The sequence below is a fragment of the Bos grunniens genome, chromosome 19, assembly GCF_055505025.1.
Source record: "Bos grunniens cultivar Pamir isolate PY7600 chromosome 19, Bosgru_T2T1.0, whole genome shotgun sequence".
Lineage (NCBI taxonomy): Eukaryota > Metazoa > Chordata > Mammalia > Artiodactyla > Bovidae > Bos > Bos grunniens.
The window spans coordinates 57,773,794-57,791,937 of record NC_141183.1 but is presented as its reverse complement, the minus strand read 5'-3'; the positions used below and the strand labels follow the sequence as shown (position 1 = coordinate 57,791,937).

The window sequence follows — 18,144 nt, the reverse complement described above, 5'->3', positions numbered from 1 at the left end:
ATCACGGGCATCCACTCCTCACAAGTTAAAGATACAGGAGTACAGTGTGATGATTTGACAGGTTATAGATCATGGATATCTCAATAAAGCTGAAAAAAAGAAAAAGAAGATTAAAGAGAACAAAAAGATAGCAGGAACCCTGAGAAAAGGCACAATGGGCAGAAGAAAGCTCCATCTCTATAACAAAGCTGTACCAGGGTCAGGTCACAGAGGATGTGGTAAGCTCTACTAGAGAATTTGGATTTTACTCTAATTGCCACAGGAAGCTATCAGAGAGATTTCAGTGGATTGACAGTGATCACTCTTACTCTTGGAGAAACTTGCTATGGCTGATCTTCAGAGAATGAGTTATCAAGAAACAAGAGTAGGAGAAGAGGGATGCATAAAGGAGGCTGCTGCAATGCTGCAGGTGAGATGTGGTGAAGGCACGGACTAGAATATTGATGATGCTAAGTGGCTTGGATTTGAGAAATATATGTTGCACTTGCTGAGGGTTGGGTGTAAGTGATGACTGAAAGAGGATTTTGGCCTGAGCAACTGAATTTAGGGTGGTACCGTATGCAGGGAGTCAGACACAACTGAATGACTAAGCACAAGCAAGGTGATACACATATATTGTGTTAGGCTTCCCAAGTGGTGCAGTGGTAAAAAAATCTGCCTGCCAATGCAGGAGACACAAGAGATGCACGTTGAATCCCTGGGTTGGGAAGATCCCCTGGATTAGGAAACGGCAACCTTCTCCAGTATTCTTGCCTGAAAAAGCCCATGGACAGAGGATCCTGGTGGGTTATACTCCATGAGGAGGCAAAGAGTCAGACATAAGTGAGCGACTGAGCACAGCCCAGCACATATATGGGATTACCACTTAATTACATGCTTGTGGCTGGTGGTTCTCCTTAGGGTTAGTTAAACTTTCGATGTTGAGGAGGTAACTGGATATATGGGTCTGGATCTTAGTAGGAAGACAGTGGTGCAGGTATGAATTTTGAAGTTAGCAATATGTAGGTAGTATTCATAGTGATGGAACTGGACAAGATGAGATTGGAAGAAAGTGTAGATAGGGAAGAGAAGAAGGCTAAGGATAGGAGCTAGAGTAGTCCAACATTTAGAGACTCAGCAGAGAAGAAAGAGCCAAAAAACAAAACAGAGGAGTAGCCAGTGAGCTAAGAGGAAAAGTCAGAAGGTGGCCAGATGACTATGAAAGGAAGAGGTAGCTGGTGGTCAAGACTGATGGATAAAAGGGAAAGGTATGTTTAGAAATAGAACTCAGGTTGACAATTTCCATGGTATCAGAGAAACCCAGGAAAAAGTGAGTATGAAAAAGAAGTAGCCAACTGGGTTAAAAGCTGCTAAGTGATTGGGCAATACAAGAATAGGGAATGACCATTGGTTTTTTTGGGACTTTAATAAATACTGTAGGAGTTTTTCATGAAGGGGATGGGGTGAGGAATAAAACCCCAAAAAAGCATATTGAGAAAAGAAGATAAGAAACTAGAGATAGTGAGTATAAATGAATTTTGAGGAGTTTGGTTGTGAAAGACTGCAGAGAAATGGGAAGTAACTGGAGACCAGTGTGGGAGTGAAAAAGAAGTATTTGTTTAAAAGAAGCGTTTTAGATGAATGATATCAAGACATGTATGTGAGTCAGTGGGGAAAGTCCAGTTGTGAAAGGGCAGTCAATAATGCAAGAGAAAAGGGAAGACTATAGGGTCAAATTCCTCTAGCAGGGAAGAGACCCAGTGCAAACGTGGCAGAGTGGGTCCCTGCTGGGAGCTGGGACGATTCTTCCGTTGTATCAATAGAGAAGGGAAAGTGGGCTTTGAGTAGCTTTAGTGGTAGGAAGATGAGGTTAGTTTCATCTGATTCCTGAGTTTTGTTTTGTTTTCCACTCCAGAATGAGTCAACGTCCTCAGCAGAGATTGAGTGAGGGACATGTGTGTCTGTTGAAAACGAGAAGTTTTAAAATATTTGCGTTGGAGAAAGAAAACAAATATCCTAGGGAAGTGGGGTAAGAGTGTTGGGCAGTGTTGAGTTGAGATTAGTCATCGTGAATTTAAAACGAGACATTTTAAATATTTGCACACACGTGGGAACTATAAAAATGGTACTAATGAACCCATCTGCAGGTCAGAAATAGAGACGCAGAGGTAGAGAATGGACTTGTGGGCATGGCGGGGGCAAGGAGAGGGGGGACAGATTGAGAAAGTAGTACTGTCACACACACAGTACTACGCATAAAGTAGACAGCTAGCGGGAAGCTGCTGTATAACACGGGGAGCCCAGCCTGGCACTCTGAGATGATTCAGGTGGGTGGGATGGGGGAAGGAAGGCTCAAGAGGGAGTGGATATATGTATACTTATGGCTGATTCACGTTGTTATAAGGCAGAAACCGATACAACATTGTAAAGCAATTACCCTCCACTTAAAAATAAATTCAAAAAGATAAATGAAAAAAAAAAATGAAGTGAGGTGTTTAGCTCAAAGTAAGTAAATGGTTTGGATAAGCTGATTGGAGGTTTAATCAGATGAACAAAACAGGAGGTAGGACCAGTAATGGAGTTGAAAAGGAAATGATTCTCAGATCAAAGCTTCTTAAGCTGGAGGGAAATGGAGGGGGAGTGGAGTAGTGATATATAGTAGGGTCAGTGCAATGGCAGTTCCTATGTGGTCAAGAGAGGGCTGAGGCAGATAAATGAGTCCTCACCATGAAGGTTGGAGATGGTGGGTGGAGAGGAGCGTGACTAGAACTGAAATTTTGGAGGGTGTAAGTTTACTGGTGATGATCTCAAGATTTTGGGAGAATCATGAGAGTGTGGATGCCTGAAGTGGAATGGAGGGCACATCCTCTTAACTGAGTAGTGAAAAGTCTGCAAAAGAGAAGATTGAAATTGCCAAGAAGACTGAAAGGGTAAGAGCAAAGAGAATGAAGCCAGATGAGCACTAAAGCCCATGATGAGCAGGGAGTAGTCAGGAGGTGGCCAAATGACAAAGGGAGAGGTGTCTGGTGGATGGGGGGAAAGATACGTTTAGAAGTAGCACTCAGGGTAACAAACCATCTGCTTAAACTGTAGCTATCAGGTAGGTGGTATAACAAAGTAATACAAACTTTGTAGTTTGAGACAACAGAAATCTATTCTCCCACAGTTACAGAGGTTAGAAGTACAAACTCAGCATTACTGGGCCAAAATCAGGGTGTTGCCCTTCCTCCAGAGATTCTAGGGGAGAATGTGTTCCTTGTCTCTTTCATACTTTGGAGGCTCCTGGCACTCCTTGGCTCGTGCTTTATATCTTTCCAATTTTCAAAGCTACCACCTTCAAATCTTTCTCTGCTCTATCTTCATATTCCTAGACAGTATATTAAAAAGCAGAGACATCATTTTGCCAACAAAGGTCCATGTAGTCAGAGCCATGGTTTTTCCAGTAGTCATGTATAGATGGGAGAGCTGGACCATAAAGAAGCTGAGAGGTAAAGAATTGATGCTTTTGAACTGTGGCGTTGGAAAAGACTCTTGAGTGTCCCTTGGACTGCAAGGAGATCAAACCAGTCCATCCTAAAGGAGATCAGTCCTGAATAGTCATTAGAAGGACGATGCTGAAGCTGAAGCTCCAATACTTTGGCCACCTGATGCGATGAACTGACTCATTGGAAAAGACCCTGATGCTGGGAAAGATTGAAGGCAGGAGGAGAGGGGGATGACAGAGGATGAGATGGTTTGAATGGTGTCACGAACTCAAAGGACATGAGTTTGAGCAAGCTCTGGGAGTTGGTGATGAATAGGGAAGCCTGGCGTGCTGCAGTCCATGGGATTGCAAGGAATTAGACATGGCTTAGCGATTAAGCGCAGCCGAGAGGAGCCAGCCCACATCCGAGGTCAGGGGCAGAAGCCGGGAGGACCCCATGCCCAAAGGGCGGTGGCCAAGAGGAGTTACCCCACGTCCGAGGTCAGGGGCAGTGGCCGAGAGTACCAGACTGCGACGGCGCAGGAATGGCCAAGAGGAGCTACCCTGCGTTCAAGGTCAGGGGGACCTGCCGAGAGGAGATACCCAACGTCCGAGGTCAGGGGTGGCGACGAGAGGAGTTACCCCGTGTCCAGGTCAGGGGCGGCGGCCGGGAGGATCTACCCCACTCTCCTAAGCCTGAGGCCAGGGGCTGCGGCCAGGAGGACCAACCGCACATCCAAGGAGCCATCGCTGCACCGGCGCAGGAGGGCCTAGAGGAGCTATCCCACGTTGAAGGTCAGGAAGGGCTGCAGTGAGGAGATATCCCTTGTCCAAGGTAAGGAGCAATTGCTGCGCTTTGCTGGAGCAGCCGTGAAGAGATACCCCACGCCCAAGGTAAGAGAAACCCAAGTAAGATGGTAGGTGTTGCAAGAGGGCATCAGAGGGCAAACACACTGAAACCATACTCACAGAAAACTAGTCAATCTAATCACACTAGGACCACAGCCTTGTCTAACTCAATGAAACTAAGCCATGCCCTTGGGGCAACCCAAGATGGGCGGGTCATGGTGGAGAGATCTGACAGAATGTGGTCCACTGGAGAAGGGAATGGCAAACCACTTCAGTATTCTTGCCTTGAGAACCCCATGAACAGTATGAAAAGGCAAAATGATAGGATACTGAAAGAGAAACTCCCCAGGTCAGTAGGTGCCCAATATGCTACTGGAGATCAGTGGAGAAATAACTCCAGAAAGAATGAAGGGATGGAGCCAAAGCAAAAAGAATACCCAGCTGTGGATGTGACTGGTGATAAAAGCAAGGTCTGATGCTGTAAAGAGCAATATTGCATAGGAACCTGGAATGTCAGGTCCATGAATCAAGGCAAATTGGAAGTGGTCAAACAAGAGATGGCAAGAGTGAATGTTGACATTCTAGGAATCAGAGAACTCAAATGGACTGGAATGGGTGAATTTACCTCAGATGACCATTATATCTAATACTGCGGCAGGAATACCTCAGAAGAAATGGAGTAGCCATCATGGTCAACAAAAGAGTCCAAAATGCAGTACTTGGATGCAATCTCAAAAAGGACAGAATGATCTCTGTTCGTTTCCAAGGCAAACCATTCAATATCACAGTAATCCAAGTCTATGCCCCAACCAGTAACGCTGAAGAAGCTGAAGTTGAACAGTTCTATGAAGACCTATAAGACCTTTTAGAACTAACACCCAAAAAAGATGTCCTTTTCATTATAGGGGACTGGAATGCAAAAGCAGGAAGTCAAGAAACACCTGGAGTAACAGGCAAATTTGGCCTTGGAATATGGAATGAAGCAGGGCAAAGACTAATAGAGTTTTGCCAAGAGAATGCACTGGTCATAACAAACACCCTCTTCCAACAACACAAGAGAAGACTCTATACATGGACATCACCAGATGGTCAACACCGAAATCAGATTGATTATATTCTTTGCAGCCAAAGATGGAGAAGCTCTATACAGTCAGCAAAAAAAAAACCAGGAGCTGACTGTGGCTCAGACCATGAACTCCTTATTGCCAAATTCAGACTTAAATTGAAGAAAGTAGGGAAAACCACTAGACCATTAAGGTATGACCTAAATCAAATCCCTTATGATTATACAGTGGAAGTGAGAAAGAGATTTAAGGGCCTAGATCTGATAGAGTGCCTGATGAACTATGGAATGAGCTTTGTGACATTGTACAGGAGACAGGGATCAAGACCATCCCCATGGAAAAGAAATGCAAAAAAGCAAAATGGCTGTCTGAGGAGGCCTTACAAATAGCTGTGAAAAGAAGAGAAGTGAAAAGCAAAGGAGAAAAGGAAAGATATAAACATCTGAATGCAGAGTTCCAAAGAATAGCAAGAAGAGATAAGAAAGCCTTCTTCAGCGATCAATGCAAAAAAATAGAGGAAAACAACATAATGGGAAAGACTAGAGATCTCTTCAAGAAAATCAGAGATACCAAAGGAACATTTTATGCAAAGATGGGCTCAATAAAGGACAGAAATGGTATGGACCTAGCAGAAGCAGAAGATATTAAGAAGAGATGGCAAGAATACACAGAAGAAGTGTACAAAAAAGATCTTCATGACCCAGATAATCACGATGGTGTGATCATTGACCTAGAGCCAGACATCCTGGAATGTGAAGTCAAGTGGGCCTTAGAAAGCATCACTACGAACAAAGCTAGTGGAGGTGATAGAATTCCAGTTGAGCTATTCCAAATCCTGAAAGATGATGCTGTGAAAGTGCTGCACTCAATATGCCAGCAAATTTGGAAAACTCAGCAGTGGCCACAGGACTGAAAAAGGTCAGTTTTCATTCCAATCCCAAAGAAAGGCAATGCCAAAGAATGCTCAAACTACTGCACAATCGCACTCATCTCACATGCTAGTAAAGTAATGCTCAAAATTCTCCAAGCCAGGCTTCAGCAATATGTGAACCGTGAACTTCCTGATGTTCAAGCTGGTTTTAGAAAAGGCAGAGGAACCAGAGATCAAGTTGCCAACATCCGCTGGATCATGGAAAAAGCAAGAGAGTTCCAGAAAAACATCTATTTCTGCTTTATTGACTATGCCAAAGCCTTTGACTGTGTGGATCACAATAAAGTGTGGAAAATTCTGAAAGAGATGGGAATACCAGACCACCTGACCTGCCTCTTGAGAAATCTGTATGCAGGTCAGGAAGCAACAGTTAGAACTGGACATGGAACAACAGACTGGTTCCAAATAGGAAAAGGAGTAAGTCAAGGCTGTATATTATCACCCTGCTTATTTAACTTCTATGCAGAGTACATCATGAGAAACGCTGGGCTGGAAGAAGCACAAGCTGGAATCAAGATTGCCAGGAGAAATATCAATAGTCTCAGGTATGCAGATGACACCACCCTTATGGCAGAAAGTGAAGAGGAACTAAAAAGCCTGTTGATGAAAGTGAAAGTGGAGAGTGAAAAAGTTGGCTTAAAGCTCATCATTCAGAAAATGAAGATCATGGCATCCGGTCCCATCACTTCATGGGAAATAGATGGGGCAACACTGCAAACAGTGTCAGACTTTATTTTTCTGGGCTCCAAAATCACTGCAGATGGTGAATGCAGCCATCAAATTAAAAGACACTTACTCCTTGGAAGGAAAGTTATGACCAACCTAGATAGCATATTCAAAAGCAGAGACATTACTTTGCCAACAAAGGTCCGTCTAGTCAAGGCTATGGTTTTTCCTGTGGTCATGTATGGATGTGAGAGTTGGACTGTGAGGAAGGCTAAGCGCCGAAGAATTGATGCTTTTGAACTGTGGTGTTGGAGAAGACTCCTGAGAGTCCCTTGGACTGCAAGGAGATCCAACCAGTCCATTCTGAAGGAGATCAGCCCTGGGATTTCTTTGGAAGGAATGATGCTAAAGCTGAAACTCCAGTACTTTGGCCACCTCATGCGAAGAGCTGACTCATTGGAAAAGACTCTGATGCTGGGAGGGATTGGGGGCAGGAGGAGAAGGGGACGACAGAGGATGAGATGGCTGGATGGCATCACTGACTTGATGGGCGTGAGTCTCAGTGAACTCCAGGAACTGGTGATGGACAGGGAGGCCTGGCATGCTGCGATTCATGGGATCGCAAAGAATTGGACACGACTGAGTGACTGATCTGATCTGATCTAGCGACTAAATAACAACGTTTCTATTACTGTCTCCTCTGTGTGTGTGTGTTAAATCTCTCTGCCTCACTCTTAGGATATATGTGATTGCATTCTGAATTTACCCAGATAATCCAGGATAATCTCCCCATCTCAAGATCCTGAATTTAATGGCATCTGCATGGCAACCCACTCCAGTACTCTTGATTGGAAAATCCCATAGGCGGAGGAGCCTGGTAGGCTGCAGTCCATGGGGTCGCTAGGAGTCGGACACGACTGAATGACTTCACTTTCACTTTTCACTTTCATGCATTGGAGAAGGAAATGGCAACCCACTCCAGTGTTCCTGCCTGGAGAATCCCAGGGATGGGGGAGCCTGGTGGGCTGCCGTCTATGGGGTCGCAGAGAGTCAGACATGACTGAAGCAACTTAGCAGCAGCAGCAGCAGCAAAAATTGCCATACAAAGTAACATTCCAGAAATTAGAATGTGGATCTCTTCTTAGAGTTCGTTTTTTAACCTACCACATGGAGTATGAAAAAAAAAAACAACAGCTTTTGTTTGAGAAAGCTGTGGGGAACCAGTATCTTCACAGGTGGTTATTTTTCAATAAAAATGATAGTAGTTAATAACAGTAATTGTGATAATTTTTACTTTAAAATATCTGGCTGGAACCTTTATTATTTCAGAAATAAGCATGTATGTAACTTGTATGTAACTTGAGGCGGTTAGAATTTCTGGATTACTGAAATAAATCTTTTGTCAAAACACCTGTTTTAATAATCATACACTTAATTTCATTCATAAGAAATTTCAAAAGTAATTCTTCTGCATCAAAAATTTACAAATGGCATGAGAGAGATAAATAATGGTCTATGGAGTAGAGAAGGCAATTCTGCTAGGGGAAACTAATAATGCATTCTTTCCATTACAGTCATAATTGATATAGTTCATGAAAGAAGTCTCACTTTTTGTTCTGTTTTTTAGTGATTCCTCTGAAAGGCAATGCAAAAAACCAGATCTAAGGAGAAAAATTACTTTAATAATTTCAAGTGTAAAACAAACAGGCTTTTCTGATAAAAGCTTTAAAGCTTGAAGAGATGAGAAAGACAAGCATGTATGCCTTTAAACATTGCAATAAATTTTTCAAAAGTATTCAGCAATTATGCATATGTTGCTTGTATGCATTTTAAAAAAGTGACAATTTTCATGCTTTGAGCTTTTTCCCCAAGTGTTTTAAGGATATTTTGTTCTAGAAGTTTCAAAAATAAGAATTATACAAATACAATATAGAACTGGTGGCTCAGACAGTAAAGAATCTGCCTGCAATGCAGGAGACCTGGGTTCAATCCCCAGGTTGGGAAGATCCCCTGGAGGAGAGCATGGCAACCCACTCCAGTTTTCTTGCCTGGAGAATCCCAAGGGCAGAGGAGCCTGGCGGACTGGGCTCCATGGGGTCGCAAAGAGTTGGACACGACTAAACAGCCAGTTTAATATAGAACAGGAATTATACATATAATTAACTTTGTGGGCCGCTCTAACAATGTTGAACAATGAGAAGCCAAACATGATAACATCTGCACTGTGAGGACAACGTGGAGAACTCCTATGTCTTTGTTTTCTGTTTGGTGCTTCTGCTAAGTTCAATGGAAGTAAAGTCATCACTTTTCCCCAGATATCCAGAACCCCTCACCAACTCACCACAATTATGTTAAGTGCTAAGTTCTAAGTGTTCAAAAAAAGACTGCAGATGACCCTTTACTTCTCTTTGGTCCCTTTACCAAACCCCTGTATCACTTAGGACACTACTCATTAATATTCCACATTCCAAAAAAAAAAAAAAAACACCCCAAACAAACAAATGTAGGTACACAAGTTTGCTAAATTTCACTTAACCAAATAAATTTAAAAATAGATAAAATACTTAATTCCTGCATCAAAAACCTTGGTTTTCACATTCATTAGAACATTTCAATGTTGTTGCTCAGTTGTTCAGTTGTGTCCAGTTCCTTGGGACCCCATGGACTGCAACATGCCAGGCTTCCCTGTCCTTCAGAATCTCCTGGAGCTTGCTCAAACTCATGTTTATTGAGTCAGTGATGCCACCCAACCACCCCATACTCTGTTGTCCCCTTCTCCTGCCTTCAATATTTCCCAGCATCAGTCTTTTTCAATGATTCGGCTCTTTCCTTCAGGTGGCCAAAGTATTGGAGCTTCAGCTTCAACATCAGTTCTTCTAATGAATCTTCAGAGTTGATTTCCTTTAGGATTGACTGGTTTGATCTCCTTGCAGTCCAAGGGAACCTCAAGAGTCTTCTCCAAAACCACAGTTCAAAAGCATCAATTCTTCAGCACTCAACTTTCTTTATGGTCCAACTCTCACATCCATATGCCATGACTGGAAAAACCATAGATTTGACTATACAAACCTTTGTTGGCAAAGTAAAGTCTCTGCTTTTTAATATCCTGTTTAAGTTTGTCATAGCTTTTCTTCCAAGGAGCAAGCATCTTTTAATTTCAGGGCTGCAGTTACCATCTGCAGTGACTGTGGAGCCCCAACAAATAAAGTCTGCCACTGTTTCCACTGTTTCTCCGTCTATTTGCCATGAAGTGATGGGACTGAATGCCATGATCTTCATTCGTTGAATGTTGAGTTTCAAGCCAACTTTTTCACTCTGCCCTTTCACCTTCATCAAGAAGGTGCTCTTTAGTTCCTGGTCACTTTCTGCCATAAGGGTGGTTTTATCTGCATATCTGAGGTTATTGATATTTCTCCAAGCAATCTTGATTCCAGCTTGTGCTTCATCTAGCTTGGCATTTCACATGATATACTCTGCATGTAAGTTAAATAAGCAGGGTCACAATATACAGACTTGCTGTACTCCTTTCCCTATTTGGAACCTGTCCATTGTTCCATGTCTGGTTCTAAATGTTGCTTCTTGACCTGCATACAGGTTTCTCAGGAGGCAGGTAAGGTGGTCTGGCATTTCCATCTCTTTGAGAATTTTCCAAAGTTTGTTGTAATCCACACAGTCAAAGTCTTTAGCATAGTCAATGAAGCAGAAGTAGATGTTTTTCTGGGGTTCTCTTGCTTTTTCTATGATGCAATGGATACTGGCAATTGGATCTCTGGTTCCTCTGGCTTTTCTAAATCCAGCTTGTACATCTGGAAGTTCTTGGTTCACGTACTTTGAAGACTCACTTGGAGAATTTTGAGCATGGCCTTGCTTTTGGGCGAAATAAGTGCAACTGTGCCAGAGTTTGAACATTTTTTGGTATTATCTTTCTTTGGGATTGGAATTTAAAAAAATGACTTTTTCCAGTCCTGTGGCCACTGCTGACAGGTTTTCCAAATTTGCTGGCATGTTGAGTGCAGCATTTTAACAACATCATTTTTTTTAGGATTTGAAAAGCTCAGCTGGAATTCCATAACCTCCACTAGCTTCAGTTCAGTTCAGTCGCTCAGTCATGTCCAACTCTTTGTGACCCCATGAATTGCAGCATGCCAGGCCTCCTTGTCCATCACCAACTCCGGGAGTTTACTCAAACTCATGTCCATCTAGTCGGTAGCTTAGTTCATAGCAAAAACAAGACTGGGAGCTGACTGTGGCTCAGATCATGAACTGCTTATTGAAAATTTCAGAGTTAAAAGAAAGTAGGGAAAACCACTAGACTATTCAGGTATGACCTATATCAAACCCCTTAAAATTACACAGTGGAAGTGACAAATAGATTCAAGGGATTAGATCTGATAAATAGAATGCCTGAAGTGATGTGTTCCTAAGCTTTGTTCATAGTGATTCTTCTTAAGGGCCACTTGACTTTGCACTCCAGGATGTCTGGCTCTAGGTGAGTGATCACACCACTGTGGTTATCTGGATCATGAAGATGTTTTTTGTATAATTCTTCTGTGTATGCTGGGCTTCCCTGATAGCTCAGTTGGTAAAGAATCTGCTTGCAATGCAGGAGATACCAGTTCAGTTCCTGAGTCAGGAAGATCTGCTAAAGAAGGGATAGGCTACCCACTTCAGTATTCTTGGGCTTCTTTTGTGGCTCAGCTGATAGAGAATCTGCCTGCAATGCAGGAGACCTGGGTTTGATCCCTGGGTTGGGAAGATTCCCTGGAGAAGGCACAGGCTACCCCACTCCCGTATTCTGGCTTGGAGAATTTCATGGACTGTGTAGTCCATGGGTTTGCAAAGAGTCAGACACAACTTAACGACTTTCAATCTGTGTATTCTTGCCACCTCTTTTTAATATCTGCTTCTGTTAGGTCCATACTGTTTCTGTCCTTATATTGTCCATCTTTGCATGAAATGTTTCCTTGGTATCTCTAATTTTCTTGAAGAGATCTCTAGTCTTTCCCATTATTTTGTTTTCCTCTATTTCTTCGCATGGTTCATTTAGAAAAGCTTTTTTATCTCTCCTTGCTATTCTTCAGAACTCTGCAGATTCAGAACTCTGCGTTTCCTTTTCTCCTTTGCCTTTTGCTTCTCTTCTTTTCTCAGCCATTTGTAGTGAAAGTGAAAGTGAAGTCGCTCAGTCATGTCCAACTCTTTGTGACCCCATGGACTGTAGCCTACCAGGCTTCTTCGTCCATCAGATTTTCCAGGCAAGGGTACTGGAGTGGGTTGCCATTTCCTCCTCCACAGCCATTTGTAAGGCCTCCTTAAACAATCATTTTGCCTTTTTGCATTTCTTTTTCTTGGGCTGGTTTTGATCACTGCCTCCTGTACAGTGTTATAAATCTCCATCCATAGTTCTTCAGGCACTCTGTTTATCACATCTAATCCCTTGAATCTATTTGTCACTTCCCCTGTGTAATTGTAAGGGGTTTGATTTAGGTTTGTGCTGACTGTATAGAGCTTCTCCACCTTTGGTGCTGCAAAGAATATAATCAGTCTGATTTTGGTATTGCCCATCTGGTGATGTCCATGTGTGGAGTTGTCTCTTGTGTTGTTGGAAGAGGGTGTTTGCTATGATGAGTGTGTTCTCTTGGTAAAACTCTGTTAGACTTTGCCCTGCTTCATTTTGTACTTAAAGGCCAAACTTGCCTGTTACTCCAGGTATCTTTTGACTTCCTGCTTTTGCATTCCAGTCCCCTATGATGAAAAGGACATTTTTTGTGTGTGTGTGTGTGTTAGTTTTAGAAGGTCTTGTAGGTCTTCATAGAACTGTTCAAATTCAGCTTCTTCGGCATTAGTGACTGGGGCATAGACTTGGATTACTGTGATATTGAATGGTTTGCCTTGGAAACGAACAGAGATCATTTCTGTCATTTTTATGACTGCACCCAAGTACTGCATTTTGCTTTTGCTGACTATGAGGGCTACTCCATTTCTTTTAAGGGATTCTTGCCCACAGTAGTAGATATAATAGTCATCTGAATTATATTCTCCCATTCCAGTCCATTTTAGTTCACCAATTCCTAAAATGTTGATGTTCACTCTTGCCATCTCCTGTTTGACCACTTCAAAGAACATTTTCGAGTTACTCAACATGAGAATTGAAAATGTGTGTGTGCTATTTGGCAGAGAACTATGGAATTTATTCTCTAGAAGAAAAAGCAGGCCTGAAGCATTATATTACTGGCACACTTGAAAAGTGCTCACAAGTTCTTTTTTTTTTTTTTTTTTAATTTTAATCAGAGGATTATTACTTTACAATATTGTGATTTTTTTTTTTTTTGCCATAGGTATGGATGTGTCCCCTCCATCCTGAACCCCCCTCCTGCCTCCCTCCCTACCCTCTCCCTAAGCCTATGGGTCCTTGCTTCATGCAATGGACTTACACTGATTATCTGTTTTACATATGGCAATGAGTTCTTACCTTCTTTTTTTCTCTAGATACTTTGAGACTATCCTGTTCCCTATAACTGGTAGCACTCGCTTTCTTTTTAAACAATTATTATTTATTTATTTATTTTTGGCTGTGCTGAATCTTCGTGGCTGAGTGTAGGTCTCTCGTTGTGTGGCTTCTCTTGTTGCAGAGCACAGGCTCTAGGGGCATGGGCTTCAGTAGCTGCAGCTCGCGGCCTTGCAGGCTGCAGTCTGCAGGCTCTGGAGAGCAGACTTGGCAGTTGCGTCACACGGGGCTTCATCGCCCCATGGCATGTGGAATATCCCCAGACTAGGGGTCAAACCTGTGTCCTCTGCATTAGCAGGAGGATTCTTAGCCACTGGACTACCAGGGAAGTCTCAAATTCTTATCTTCTAAACTTCAACAAAAGCTGCTTGCACAAGCCAGATATTTGATGTATTAAGAAGTAAGAAGCTGGTCACTTCACTTCTTTCTACTGCCTCCAGTTGTTAGAATACTGGCAACACGCATAAATGTTTACTGGATTCAGGTAGATTCCCAGCATCAGACTGATGGGATCATATTTTAGAGCTCCATACACCTGTGTGACTTCTGCATGCTTGATTACTTTCTGTTTGTCATACAGAAGAGACATGCTGCAGAGAACTAATCCACCATCAGTTGCCACTGAGTACGGAGTGGCACCAGCCACAGTGGGAGGTCAAAAAACATAGATCCCAGTGAGGACACAGACCAGACCCAGGCCCACTCCCTGGGCTCCCATTTTCAGAAACTTCTCACTGGGCACACACACCTATGGTCACAGGGAAGAGGCCTCCCACAATGCCAACTGTGTACCACTCAGCTCTGAGAAGAGGCCCCCTTAATACAGTCAGAGGAGCCACCACTGCACACATCACACCAGGATACGGTAACCGCGCAAGATGCTTGGGGCCTGGACTTTAGTCATATGATATCAACAATACCAACACTTCAGCTTCAATCATCGCTGACAGCAGGTGCCATTGAAACTGCACCCATTGTTACACGAGCCTCTTATCATGAAGTTCATGAGAGCAGTTCTGCTCACTTCCAGAAAAGACGAGCTGTGAAACCAATACTTCTGCGAAGTATGTATAGGTGGAACGAATTCTATCCTTTACATGAAAGTAAAAGTGAAGTTGCTCAGTCGTGTCCGACTCTTTGCGACCCCGAAGACTGTAGCCTACCAGGCTCCTATGTCCATGGGATTCTCCAGGCAAGAATACTGGAGTGGATTGCCATTGCCTTCTCCAGGGGATCTTCCCAACCCAGGGATTGAATCTGGGTCTCCTGCATTGCAGGCAGACACTTTAACCTCTGAGCCACCAAGGAAGCCCATCCTTGTACATTGCTCTTGCTGCGTCGCTTCAGTCGTGTCCGACTCTGTGCGACCCCATGGACTGCAGCCTACCAGGCTCTTCTGTCCATGGGATTTTCCAGGCAAGAGTACTGGAGTGGGTTGCCATTACTGAGGCTAAATTACAGCCATTTCAATCGCCCCAATCCCATTAGACATTCTCAGCCCATAGTAACACAAAGCTCATAGACCAATATCTTCCCATCGGATCTATTTAAAATGTTTTTTCCAACGATGGTTCCAAAGCTGCCACCGTGAGTTCTTGGCCAGTTTTCCCATGCTGGATTCCAATTCTTGTCTTTGTGGCATATTCCCTGCTGGGTGTTATGAGCTACTGATTCTTCGTCATGGAATTCTTTTTTTTTTTTTTTAAGAATTGTTTCCAATTGTTTACATGTTGCTTCCAATTCTTTACATAAAAGAATAATTTTGTATAAACAACAAGGACCTACTCTATTGCACAGAGAACTATACTCAATATCCCACAACCCACAGTGGAAAAGAATCTGAACAAGAATACATACATATATCCACATATATATACATATGTATAACCGAATCACCTTGCTGTATACTGTAAACCAGCTATACTTCAACAACAAAAATAAGTCCATGATTCACACTTTTAAAAAAGCTATATTTAAAAGTGTACTTTGTGAAGTCACTTTACTTCTGTGCTTGTTTAGTCTATTCCCTACCCATATATATGTATATATATATATATATATATTTTTTTTTTTTTTTTTGCATATACTTCCAGTGTTTCTTATTGCAGGTATTGGCAAATTCAAATATATAATTATCTTCCCTAATTCTTTACTCAGAGGGTAGCATACTGTAAACACTTTTTCACACTTTCTTTTTTTTTTTAAATTTATTTTATTGAAGCATAGTTGATCTACAATGCTGTATTAGTTTCACGTGTTGTTGTTGTTGCTTAGTCACTAAGTCATGTAAGACTTTTGCAAAGTGATTTAGTTTTTTAATATATATGCATATATATTCTTTTTCATGTTATCTTCCATCGATGGGATTCTTCACCATAGGGAAGGTGAAAGCTGGGTGGAAAGTCCTGGAAGGTGGTGTCCACAGACACACAAGTCTTGCAGCCAGCATGCTGGTGCAGCAGGTTTACCGGGCACATCTGAAATGCTCAGTCCCTGGTCCCCTCAGTGCTCAGTTTCCCTTTAGGGCTGGCAAAACACAACCACACACATGTCCTGTGCCCTCCATCCACCTCTTACTCTATAATTTTCACTTCATAAAAATTCTCTTGAGCTAAGATCTCAGACGGAGAAGGCAATGGCACCCCACTCCAGTACTCTTGCCTGGAAAATCCCATGGATGGAGGAGCCTGGTAGGCTGCAGTCCATGGGGTTGCTAGGAGTCAGACATGACTGAGTGACTTCACTTTCACTTTTCACTTTCATGCATTGGAGAAGGAAATGGCAACCCACTCCAGTGCTCTTGCCTGGAGAATCCCTGGGACAGGGGAGCCTGGTGGGCTGCCATCTGTGGGGTCGCACAGAGTCGGACACGACTGAAGCGACTTAGCAGCAGCAGCAGCAAGATCTCAGACAATGTGAACAAAAATCAGGGAAGAAATAAATGAGTAGAACTATGCTAAAGTCTTCATCCTAAATAAGAAAAATTCCCAAGAAGGGTAGTACTAAAGAATGTGCTAACTACTGGACAGTGGCACTCACCTCCCATGCTAGTAAGGTCATGCTTAAAATCTTTCATGCTAGGCTTCAGTGTTATGTGAACCAAGAACTTCCAGATGTCTAAGCTGGGTTTAGAAAAGGGAGAGGAACCAGAGATCAAATTGCCAACATTCACTGGATTATAGAGAAAGCAAGGAAATTCCAGAAAAACATCTACTTCTGTTTCATCAACTACACTAAAGTCTTTGTGGGGACCATAAAAAACTGTGGAAACATTTCAGAGAGATGAGAATACCAGACCATCTTACTTGTCTCCTGAAATCTGTATGTGGATCAAGAAGCAATACTTAGAACCCTGTGTGGAACAACAGATTGGTTCAACATTGAGAAAGGAGTATGTTAGCGCTGTCTGCTTTCACCCTGTTTGTTTAACCTGTATGTTGAGCACATCATGAGAAATGCCAGGCTGGGTGAGTTACAAGCTGGAAACAAGATAGGAGGGAGAAATATCAACAACCTCAGATATGCGGATGATACCACTCCAGCAGCAGAAAGCGAGGAAGGAACTAAAGAACTTCTTGAAGGTGAAGGAGGAGAGTTAAAGAGTCAGGCTTAAAACTAAATATTAAAAAAAAAAAACAACTAATATCATGGAAGTGAAAAGCAAAGGAGAAAAGGAAAGATATACCCATTTGAATGCAGAGTTCCAAAGAATAGCAAGAAGAGATAAGAAAGCCTTCTTCACTGATCAATGCAAAGAAATAGAGGAAAATAATAGAATGCAAAAGACTAGAGATCTCTTCAAGAAAGTTACAGATACCAAGGGAATATTTCATGCAAAGATGGGCACAATAAAGGACAGAAATGGTATGGACCTAAAAGAAGCAGAAGATATTAAGAAGAGGTGTCAAGAATACACAGAAGAGCTATACAAAAAAGATCTTCATGACCCAGATAACCACGATGGTGTGATCACTCACCTAGAGCCAGACATCCTGGAATGTGAAGTCAAGTGGGCCTTAGGAAGCACCACTACTAACAAAGCTAGTGGAGGTGATGGAATTCTAGTTGACCTATTTCAAATCCTAAAAGATGATGTTGTGAAAGTGCTGCGCTCACTATGATAGCAAATTTGGAAAACTGAGCAGTGGCTACAGGACTGGAAAAGTCAGTTTTCATTCCAATCCCAAAGAAAGGCAATGCCAAAGGATGCTCAAACTACCACACAATTGCACTCGTCTCACACGCTAGCAGAGTAATGCTCAAAATTCTCCAACCAGGCTTCAACAGTATGTGAACTGTGAACTTCCGGATGTTCAGGCTGGATTGGAGAAGGAAATGGCAACCCACTCCAGTGTTCTTGCCTGAAGAATCCTAGGGATGGGGGAGCCTGGTGGGCTGCCATCTCTGGGGTTGCACAGAGTCGGACACGACTGAAGTGACTTAGCAGCAGCAGCAGCAGCAGCAGCATCAGCAGAGGAACCAGAGAACAATTGCAAACCTCCTCTGGATCATCAAAAAAGCAAGAGAGTTCCCCCCCAAAAAACCCCACGTCTACTTCTGCTTTATTGACTATGCCAAAGCCTTTGACTGTGTGGATCACAGTAAATTGTGGAAAAGAGATGGGAATACCAGACCACCTACCTGCCTCCTGAGAAATCTGTGTGCAGTTCAAGAAGCAACAGTTAGA

At 42.7% G+C, this 18,144-nt stretch overlaps 1 pseudogene; it reads right to left on the bottom strand.

The window, feature by feature from the left end:
- Positions 1 to 13,874: 13,874 nt before the first annotated feature.
- Positions 13,875 to 15,906, bottom strand: LOC147352781 (growth hormone-inducible transmembrane protein-like; annotated as a pseudogene).
- Between the last annotated feature and the right edge of the window lie 2,238 nt (positions 15,907 to 18,144).